Here is an 11,367-nt window from a genome sequence, read left to right on the forward strand (position 1 = left end):
GCTGATGCTCGTTATTTGTGAGTTCCTTATTTCTGAACGTATCTACCTGCTAACATCTGTTGATGCCACTAAATCAGAACTTTGAAAAACATGAAAAGTGGAAAAACTCTGCCTTTACAAAAGTTCACATATACATGTGTGTGCTTACATGTATATCCATGTATATATATGAATACCACGTGCTGCCTGGGTCTTGGATCCTCGGGAACTGGAGTTACAGATGGCTGTGAGTCTCCATGTGGTTTCTACCTGACCTGGGTGCTCTGGAAAGGCAGCCAGTGCTCTTAACTACCGAGCCATTTCTTCAGCCCTATTTCATATGTGTGTTTGGCTGAGTGTGGGGGTATACATACCCACAGTTCTAACACTCAGGGTCTGGGGGCAGGAAGACCATTGGTTTGATATCATAGACAACTGCACAACAAGCTCAAGGCTAGATTAGGCTACGTGAAACTCTGTCCCAAAAATGGGAAAAATTAACTTGAGGAGCAATAATTGTACCATGTACATATTCTTATATGTGGAATGTAAAACAATCTAACTGAAAGAGAGTGGTTATCACAGGCTGGTGGACAGAGGGACTGGGGAGATTGTCAATGGGTGTAAAGCCCAGTTATATATAGATATATAAAGGATATAAATGAACCAGCAGAATAAGATTTTATGGTTTTCTTTCTCTCTCTCTCTCTCTCTCTCTTTCTCTCTTCTTTCTTTCTTTCTTTCTTTCTTTCTTTCTTTCTTTCTTGATATAGTATATAGACATAGTAAATAATAATGCGTTGGACATTTCTTTCTTTTTTTTTTTTTTTTTGACTTACTAAAGCTTTATTTTTCAAAATGCACAGCTGATCGAACCTGCTCATGCATCTTCACCAGCAGCTGGGGCATCTCCACCCTTTGTGTTTCTGGTGTAAATCACTTGGGCTCTGTGCTTTGAAACCAGCTTGATGAGTCCTTTACTAAGTAGCTCCTGAAGGGCTGCCCTGGCCAAGGAACCAGGCATCTTCAGCCTCTCAGAGACCGCAGCTGGAGCAGTGAGCTCATAGCTGGGAACTTCCTTACACAATTGTTGTATGTGGCTTGGGCAAACAGCACCAGGTTGTTGAGCTTGTCCCGAACTTTACCTTTGGACCACTTCTTCTTTTTGGCCTTGCCACCAGACTTATTTACTGGGTCTTTGTCTTTTTTGGCTGACTTTCCGGCATCCTTCTTCTTCTTATCGTCCTTGGGAGGCATGGCGAAGCTCAGAGAGCGGCGACGACCCCTGCAGCCTCACTAAGATGTCGGAAAAAAAAAAGCGAGTTGGACATTTCAAAAATGTTAAAAAGATAAATTAAAATGTTCTTACCACAAAAATGTTTGGGAGCTAGCAGTAGGGGGTGCTTGTCTAGAAGAGGTGAGGCCTGAGGTTCGATCCCAGCGCCGCAATAATGAGTGAACACACACACACACAAGTAAACAGATATTCGAGGTCACAGATACGTTAATTATACTCTTAATTATTTTACACTACATCAATACATCAGACCATCATTTTGCACCTATAAATATAACTTTAATTTTTCAATTTATAATTAAAAATAAATTGCAAAGAGGAAAAGTGTAAGACATTGTTTATCAGTCAACTAGATTCTAAGCTCTCTGTGCTTGGGAAATAAGATTTTACTCTCTGCTCCCATCTAACCCAGCAGAGCACATTTACCAAGTGGTTTGCTGCAGTAAGTATGTTTTCATTTGCTGAAGTTTGCTTCCTAAATTCTCCGAAAGCCACACTGATCTCAGGAGTGGTCCTGTTGGGAAGAGGTAGGAACTTGGAGCAGTGGGACCCTGTGGGAGGCTTTAAGTCATGAGAGAAAAGGCAGACACGGCTGCCGGAGCCCAGGCCCTTGTTCCTTCTCTCCTTTCCTCTTAGAAAGTGGGTGAGCAGCTTCATGTCACCCCAGGCTTTCTGCCAGGGTAATGCTCCCTCAACACAGACCCCAAACATGAACACCAACTGACTGCTGACATCCAGAGCTGGAAGCCAAATGAGAGAATCTTCTTTGTAAGTTTGCTGCCTCAGATGTTTGTTATAGTAATGGAAATCGACAAGGACAGCCCTGCAGTGTTTAAGAGAAAATTATAATACCTGGAATAAATGATCTGAAAATGGACCTAAAACAATAACACCTGCAACAGCATCAGCAATAACGAATTAATTAAGAATACATTGAACAGAGGGAGCCTCAGGCTCACACTCTGAAAACTATCAAACACTGTTGAAGGCAATTAGAGAAGACCTAAATAAATGTGGAATAGCCCATGCTGGGTTTGAGAGATGGCCCAGTGGTTAAGGGCATCCGGCTGCTCTTACAGATGGACCTGGGTTCAGTTTCCAGCATCAGAAGTTCCAGGCAATCTGAGCCCCTTCTCTGCCCTCTGAGGGCATGAATGCTCATGATGCACAGATAGGCATGTAGGCAAAATACCTACACTTAAATTTTTAAAGAAAAATGAATAAATATATCTTTTTTTAAAGCTTATGTTAACCATAATACTTCCTAAACTGACTAACGCATTTCCTTCTAAATCCCATCTGGTGTCTTTGAAGAAATTGGCAGCTGGAGCTCAGAAGTCACACAGAAACCTAAATGCTCCCAAATAGCCAAAAACAATCTTGAAAAACTAGAACAAGGTTGTTTTATGGTTAAATTTACAGCTGCGCTAGGAGCTGGCCGAGCTCGTTCTTTCATAGAGAGGGCTGGCTTGGAAGGTTACATAAGTATTGGAGGTAAATTTTGTCAAGTTATAAGAGATAATTTCTTATTTCTTGATATCAAAACTTAGGAATGGAAATAATCATGAGAGAGGCATTAGGACAGAAAATTTTTACCCAAAGAAAGAACGGAGAGTCTAAAAGTAAACCTTCACATTTCCTAGTCAACTGATTTTTGGCATAGGGAAAGAATAGTCTTTTGAAGTAGTACTTGGATCTCTGGATAGACACACAGAAGAGAATTAAGCCAGAGTTCTGCCTCAGATTTCACGAAAATTAACTCAAATGGTTCAAAGACAAGTGTCCCAGTTAAAAATGGCAGAGGATTCGGGTAGACACCCATAATACACACCCTAGCATCACATACAAATAGCCAGTGGACACAGACATGTGCCTAGTATCACTAGCTTTCAAGGGACTGCAAATCCAAACTAAAGCGGGGGCGGTGGGCCTGGCTCAGGTGGGAAGGGGCCCCTCCAAGCACCTCCAAGCGGGTCTAAGCTCAGAGCCCAGCACCCATCTAACAGCTATGTGGGGCGGTGCACACCTAGAACCCGGGCTGGATTAACAAAAAGAGGCGGAACTCTGGGACTTTCCGGCCACACAGTCCAGCCAATTGATTCAGCGAGACCACCTGTCTCAAAGTAAGGTGAAAAGCAATCAAGGAAGACAGAGACACTGACCTCTGGCCTCCACACACCCATACACAGGCTTGTGTACACATGTGCAGACAGAAACAGCACAGGGGAACAGTACCACACATCCGTGAAGGCGGCCGTGGCGACAGTCACAGAAACGAGCTACGAACAAATGCTGGCGAGGGTGTGGCGTGTTAGACCTCCGAGGCACTGCTGGTGGGAAGGACGTCATGAAGCTCTTTGGAAAATCAGTCTCGAAGCCCCTCAAAACATCCACGACCCGTGTGACCCAGCTGTCCCGCTTTCCACCGGGAGGAAGGAGCTGCGGTCCACCTAAAAGCTCAGTCTGAACATTCCTAACAGCGAGGGTGGAGGCGACCCGTGCCAGCCAATGTCAAGAGAAGCTGAAATAAAATATTATTGGCAATTAAAACAGTGCAGTGCTGATACATGTCACAATACAGAATTCTGGAAACGTGTAAAGTCCGTGTACTGTACGGTTCTGTTTCCATGAACTGTTTAGAGTATTAAATGTAAAATGAAAAAGCAAATCAGTGGCTGCCCAGGAAGAGTCATGTTGAGGAAAAGCAGGAAGCAACTGCTAACAGACGCAGGTTTTCTCTTTGTAGGTTTACTACAAACCACTGAATTCTGTGTATCCTTTAAATAGGTGAATCATGAGTGTGTGAAATACATCTCAATAAAGCATTTTAAATCCTTATAATACAGTTCCTGCCCTCAGGGGCCCTCCACAGGAACTGGAATTTTATTGTTATTGTTCTTCATCTTTAATGGCTGCCCCGTTTTGAAAATGTATTTATTTTTCCATCAGCCACTACAGTGCAGTGCTTTGTTGGGCTTGGGGTGAAAGTTGTAGAAAAAAAACATAGGAGCAGAAAAAACAAGACAGAGATGGGGCAGAGGGCAGCTGGAGCAGGTCTGTCTGGAGGTGGGCTCGGGGAAGCACCCTCATTCCTGGGTGGTGGCAGAGCGCTGTATCTTCAGGGATGCAAATGTCCTCACTGATTTCTGGTTCTGGTGATGTCTGGGACTGAATATTCCCTCTCTGGATCCACTGACATTAAAAAGGGTGAAACTCTGAGCTTCTACCTGAAGATCTTGGAAGGCTCAAGGGGAAGGAATGCCATAGAAAAGTGCTTCCATCTGGACAGTGCCAAGTAGGCAGAGAGCTGGCGGAAGGTTCTAGAAGTCCGGATGGACTCTAGAATCAAAACCTGCCTCCGTGAATACTGGGAAGGGATTTGGCTCCTCCTGTGCTGGTCTTGATCCTAATCCTGACTTCTTTTCTTTCTCCAGAATCCAGACTTGACTTGTTGCGTTCATTTGTCCTGAACAGCCAGGCTGTTCTTGATAGAACAGATGTGTGAGAAGCAGAGAGCTCTCCGAAACTCTGATACAAGAACTCTTGCTAGGCTGCTGAAATGGCTCAGGAGGTAATGGTGCTTGCTGCCTGGCCTGATAACCTGAGTTCAGTCCCCAGAGCTCATATGGTGGGAGGAGAGAACTGACCACCACACACATGCGCCGTCATGTATGTGCCCGTACATACACAATGAATAAACGTAGTTATTTTTTTTAATGGCTTAGCTCTGGTCATTTGGAAACTGTTAGCCTGATGGGCAAGCAACGCTCCAGAGTATGAACTCTGACAAACCGAAGGGAGACTTTATTTAAAAAGATGTTCCCAGATGAGAACATGCAGAGCTGGGTTTAAAAGTAAGTCCTGAGTGCTTGTTGCAAGGAGAAGAAATTCCAGCCATGATGGGGTGCACGGATATGGCTGAGGATGTTGTCCTGTGACACTGGGCCTTAGTCCTGGGAGCACACGCTGCACTGTGCTGGTCATGGAGTGATTTGGTACGACTGGCGGAAGCCCAGCTGAGGGCCAGCCGACCAGGCAAGGGTGGAGAATACAAAGGAAGGCACTGTTGGCGCATAGGTCCTTCTGGAGAATTCCACACACTCACAGTTGCCCTTGAGGAGAGGCAGTGTGACAGTGAGCTGGGAGGCTTTGCTGGCTGTGGGTTGCCTGCACAGCAGCGCCATGCTCTGCTCTTTGGCCAGCTCTGCTTTCTGCTCTTCTTATCCCAACTTGCCTAATTGATACCTTGGCCGATGGTGTCATTAACAATGCCTGAATAATAGCTGGACCGGCTGATTTCAAAATGGCAGAGGTGATTAATATGAAAGACATCCAGTTTGGGGGGCAGGGAATGGGGAAAGGGGCGTTTCAAGAAATGGAGGCTGGGGGAGGCGTCCTTTTGCAGCCCCTCGCGGCCCATCTATCACCATCAAGCAGAAGGAAGAGCTTGGGGATGGGAGTCCAACTTGCTTGGTCTGCTGATCCCCTCCAGGTTCCCTCCCCTACCTCCCCAGCAGCACACGTTCTGACACCTACAAGCTCGTTACATGAGGATGACCTATATTTTTATCTTTTTTATGAGCATCAAACACACATCGTCTTGCAAGCACATGTGTTTTTCCCCAATTGACGTGCGAGCGCCTTTGATGGTAATTTATTGTAGGGTTGAGCAGCCAGGTCTTAATTGTACCCTAAAATTGCTTACCATTTTGATGCCTCCAAACCCCAAAATGTACCTTTTTCCTACAGAAGGGTGCGGGGCTGTCCCTTTGTCACTGTCTTCCGCAGTGGAATTCGGAGCTTAGAGAGAACATGAGGGAGAGATTCCTCAGCTGGGTTTCAGGGACGCCTTGGTCCCAGCTTCTAATTGCAGTTGGGCGGTGTGAAAGTTTTGCTGTACTCAGCAAAAATGAACCACTGTTCTCCTTGACGATTTAGGGTCAGCATGGCTTCCCCGGCGGCTCAGAATGGTTGGTTGGTAGCTTTGGAGGGCATTTCCCTTGTGGCCCCCGTATAGGTGAATCTAGCTGTGTTTACAAAGGAGGCTGTTGGGCAGTCCCTTTGGAAGTCTGGCAGCTGACCCTAAGTGAGTTACTCTTCTGAAGTCATTCTGCAGCAGCTTCTACAGCTGACCACTCCTTCCCCTGGCTTAAGTTGGATCCAACGACCCTGTATAGTGTCCAGGAGGCAGCAGAGGAAGAGGACGACAAGGAACAGAGCCTAAAGAATAGGAGCAGAGTTTAGTCTTAACTCTAATTTGAATTTGGGCTAATAGCCTCCTTTCTCTCGCTCCCTCGTCCCTCAGTGTGACTGGCAGCCCTGCTCCAGGAGACTCCTAGGCATTACAGAAGGGTGAGTCAATGTTCCAGAACAACTAGAAATGTAAGCCACGTCTCGTGAAAATGTAAAGGGGAAATGGAGCCTTGCCTTGCCTCTTTCTGAGGAGGCAGGATAGTGCCCGTGTGCTGGTCGACAGGAGTCCACCCTCGCATTTGTGGCAGGATCTCCACCCAGCTGTGCCCACTGTCCTCTGCCCTCCACATGCTTGCTCACGCTTGTCTCCACACATTCCCACAGGCTGCTCCCCCACCCCACAATCCAGGTATGGCTTCTCAGTCCTCCCTCTTAGCCCTGTCCCTTTCTTCCTGGTGTGCATGTCCTGAACAAACTTGTGCCAGAAAAGCCTTACCTGGCAGGAAGAACTTCATCATTGCAGAGCCAGTGCCCGGTCAGCACTTTATGTCTCCCCAGTGTCTCTGAAGAGACTACGTAGCCATGAATCTTCCCTGTGAGCACAGAGCGATAAAAAAATAAAAACAGCTCCTGCTAATTCTCTTCCCAGGAGATACTGTGTAGTCTTCATTGGTCACTTATGTTTATATCCTTGGCAATAAAGTTGCAGAATGCAGGTGGACTTCATAGAAAGAACAGCTGCCACAGTCACTTTAACATGAAATTTTCATTTTCCTTAGGACAACGGCAAGACTGTATGTTCTCAAACTTTCTAAAGGAAGTTATCTGGAAATTTCCAAGAAATACAGCGCATCTGTTGCAATTATCTGGCACTCTAGTAGAAAGAGAATAAAATTCAAATGCTTAGGACCCTCCATGCTGGCAGGACCTTTATTTACACCCACAACTCTGTATACAACCCCGGAACCTGCTTTGAGGTTCTTAAACTGCTCCCATTCTCCTTTGCCCCAGACGTTGGCAATGCCTGTTGTTTTTATTTTGTTTGTTTGTTTTATTTTTGTTTTACTTTTCTTGTCTGAGATGCTGTGTTGTTTTTTTTTTCCGTCAAAATATTAAAGTCTGACTAGTTTGGTGTGGATGAAAATCTTCCTAGATCTCTGATGATATATATATAGTCTTTCCCCTAATTCCAGTGCTGTAGTATTTGAACTTCTGGTTATAGCACTTTTCTTTAATTGAAGTACATGCATTTGTGTTTGTATTTTTTACTGGTTTGTGAGATTTGGGGTGGTAAAGAGTATTGATTTTTAGGCTTAGCATGCTGCCCTGCATAGCGGGTATTATCCGAGATACACAGATGAACTTGGAAAAGAGAACCAGACTACTCACTGTTCTACAGTTGCTTTTCTACCAGGCCGTGGTTTTGCTCTGTCCAAGTCAGGCCTGGCTCTTCTCCAGCTCTGTATATGATAAGACAAGAGCATCTAAAACAGTATGTTAGGCAGATGGTGAACAGATTCTAACCGATCTTTCCTTGGAAGGTTTCTGTGCTGGCTTGAGATTTAGCTTTCCTACTTGGCAAGGGAACTGAAGGGGTGTGTGGGTCCACCCAGAGAGAGCAGGACCAGCAGAGGCAGCTGAGGATAGCTCAGAGCAGGGTTTGTATGTCAGCAAAAAGGGCCACATACTTGCTTAAAGGTGCCCATTTCACTCTTGGCACCAACCTTGCTTCTGGATGTTTCAGTACTGTCACTGGCACTTTTCCTGCTGGAGTACTTAGGGAAAGGCTGACTGCTCTACTTCCACTTGGTTGTTGGTAGGAGAGCACTTTCTGGTGTGTATGTTCTGTGTGTGTAAGAAAAGACAAATCCACCCCTCTGAGTGCTGTACCAACTGCTGTTCCTCCTGTCAACTGCTCGCCTTCACCATATCAGTTCTGACCTTCAACAAAGCCTTTTATTCTGAAACAATCTATTAAATCGCCCCCTTGTCCATAATTACCCAACTTTGTTCCTGATGTCCTCAAGATGACAGAGTCAGTTCCGCTTCTCTGCTCTCATGCCTGTAGCTTTCAGTGTGCCATACTCTGAGCTGTGGTCTCCCGTTCTACCTCCAGAAAGTCTTTCCTGACTGGCGTCTAGAAATGCCCCAAACCTGCATCTTCTCTGGCTCTGATACAGGGACTTCATCACACGGATCTCATTTTTCTTAGCAGCTTCTCCTATCTTCCTGTGGCTTCCAATGGCTTTCTTTTGCTTGAAAAGTCAAACTACTCTACCAAGTAATAGCAAAGAGAGATTCTGAACCCACTGATCTTTGTAATCCCTTTCTGTTCCTCTCAGTCTAATTCTAAGTTCCTGTGCTTCTCCCCTGGATATACCTCACATTTAACAGTCTTTCCGGGCAGGAGTTTAGATATTGGTCTAACACTGAGGATTACTTGAACTCAGGTTCTCAAATAGTGTGGAGAACAGAGAAGTCTTCTGGAGTACGAAATGGGGCTTCTCTCTGTTAGTCACTCATTCCTTTTGAGGCATTGCTCTGTCACTGGCCCATATCTCAGCATCTGACACAGAAGGACTTTGTCTATCTCAAATATAATTTTAGCAATTACTGAAAAACCATAAGGTGGGGAGAATGACATTAAGATATTACAATCTCCCACAATCCCACATGCATCCAGATGAGGCTTGAGCAGTTCAGTTATATAATTGAAACTAGTTAGGTGAAGCTGAGTTGGAGTTAATAAGGAAATAATAGTTTTCTCTGGAAATGGTTTGTAGGTAAGTTCCACTTCGAGATGAGGAGGCAGAGACTAAAGACAGCATTCCAGAAACAGTGAGCGACCACAGGCTTAAACATGAGAAGAGTTTGGCTGTGGGGTCAGTGAACACATTATCCCAGCTAAGACACAATATCTGAGTTAAAAAAAAAAAAAGTTTAAGAATGGGCTCAATGAGAATTATTTACAATTGGTCGAAGAGCTCAATGTTTATTCTGGGGGTACATTCTTATAGCTGCAAGCAAAGCCATAAATAAAATTATTCCAGGGTGGGTGCAATTTTATTCTCTCTCTCTCTTCTCTCTCTCTGTATCTCTGTCTCTGTCTGTCTTTGAGGAAAACCATTCTGAGAACCCTGACTATTAAGACTGAAGTTTCTCACAAACATGAAGTAAAGAACAAATCTCAGTATATAAGCCTAGTGAGTAGCCTTTTCTGAAATATTGCTTAAATGTCAGCTGAATTATTCATTTAAATGGACTCTATGCACCATCTTGCACAGCTCTAACTAGGAATCATAAAATGGCCTACCGAAAAACTTAACCTACCTAGCTTGTACCCTTCTCTCTTTTCTGTATAACAAAGTTTCATGTTAAAAGGTAAAGAATCATTCACAGTTGGTGTCTGTCTACTGACTTGCTTCCTTGGAGTGAGTGTTGAGGAAGGACCACCTAGAGACTGCCTCTGGAATTTCCCAGCATGCCCTTGAGTGGTCTCTGACTACAGGAATGAAAGGTTCTTCCTTACCAAATTTTTGTTGTATTTCCACCTCAGACCTCTACTGGGGTTTCCTCTGAAATGGAAGGGAGTTTCCTAGAATGAGGGAGGAAATGTTGTGATAGTGCCTGTGCCTCTTCCCTTTGGCATATTTAGATATAAAACATGGATTTCTAGGAAAGAGTTACATCTTGTAGGTAAAGAAAGAATAGAACCCTCACAGAATTATTGAGCTGGTAAAAGGAAGCTCTGTAGTCCCCACCTTTGAAGCTAGCGGGATGGGGCAGTTGCTGTCTGTCTGTATGATTTGGGAGGTAGCTTGAATACAGTCTCAAATTTCTGTCTTCAGGCTTAAGACTCAGTCACTTCATGATGGGACATAGAGAGAGAAAAGTAGGGGAAAGCGAGCCCATCTCTCAAAAACTCTTCCCATGGTCACACGAGCGCCTTTCCTTTGCTGTCAGGACATGCTGTAAATAGTCTTTGTTCCTCACTTCACAACGCCGTAGTCAGGTGGTAACCAACATCCCCCAACCTTAAATCTGGTTCTCTTAAAACCTGAGGATGGAGAGGGAGGGATCAGTGGACACAGCCCTTGCTCTGCAAGACTGACAACTTGAATCTGATCCCCAGAACTCACATACAAATGGAGAGAAACTTCCACACATGGACGTCATGCACACACATACCACCAATGATACTAACAATAATTAATAATAGTAATAAATACTGTTTTATAGGTGAGGAGAATGGCTTCTTGCGGTGTTGCACACCTTTGATACCAGCACTCAGAAGGCCGAGGCGGGCAGAGCTCTGTAAGGCCAGCCTAGTCTACACAGTGAGACCCTTTCTCAAAAAAAAAAAAAAAAAAAAAAAAAGAGCCAGAACCAGGAAGATACCTCAGCAGATAAAGGGGCTTGCCGCGAGCCTGCTGACCTGAGTTCAGCTCTTGAGACTCAAATGGTAAAAAAACAGAACTGACTCTCACAAGTTGTCCTCTGACTTCCACACGTGCACCCATATGAACACTCACACACACATAAATACACACAATAAATTAAACACACTTTATTAAAGTGTGTTAAAGGAAATACAGAGTCGGAAAGCATTGGAGATCAATAAAGCTGGTGTGTGTGTGTGCGCGTGCGTGTGGCTTTGTGCTGGTGTCCAAAGGTAAAGTAATGTATATTATTCCACATTTTTTTCTTCACAGCATGGATTACATATGTGAACCTATTCAACATTTTGTTTTGTCTTCAAGACAGATTTTCTCTGTGTAGCCCTGACTGTCTTGGAACAGCTTTGTAGACCAGGCTGGCCTCAAACTCAGATCTGCCGGCCTCTGCCTCTGCCTCTGCCTCTGCCTCTGCGGTTAAAAGTGTGCACCAGTACGCCCAGC

At 44.7% G+C, this 11,367-nt stretch overlaps 1 pseudogene; it reads right to left on the reverse strand.

Annotated features, from left to right (window-relative positions):
- Positions 1–831: 831 nt before the first annotated feature.
- Positions 832–1,291, reverse strand: LOC129685008 (40S ribosomal protein S25-like; annotated as a pseudogene).
- Positions 1,292–11,367: the final 10,076 nt, after the last annotated feature.

Source organism: Psammomys obesus, unplaced genomic scaffold (assembly GCF_907164565.1).
Source record: "Psammomys obesus unplaced genomic scaffold, mPsaObe1.curated_primary_1811, whole genome shotgun sequence".
In the NCBI taxonomy this organism is placed as follows: Eukaryota; Metazoa; Chordata; class Mammalia; order Rodentia; family Muridae; genus Psammomys; species Psammomys obesus.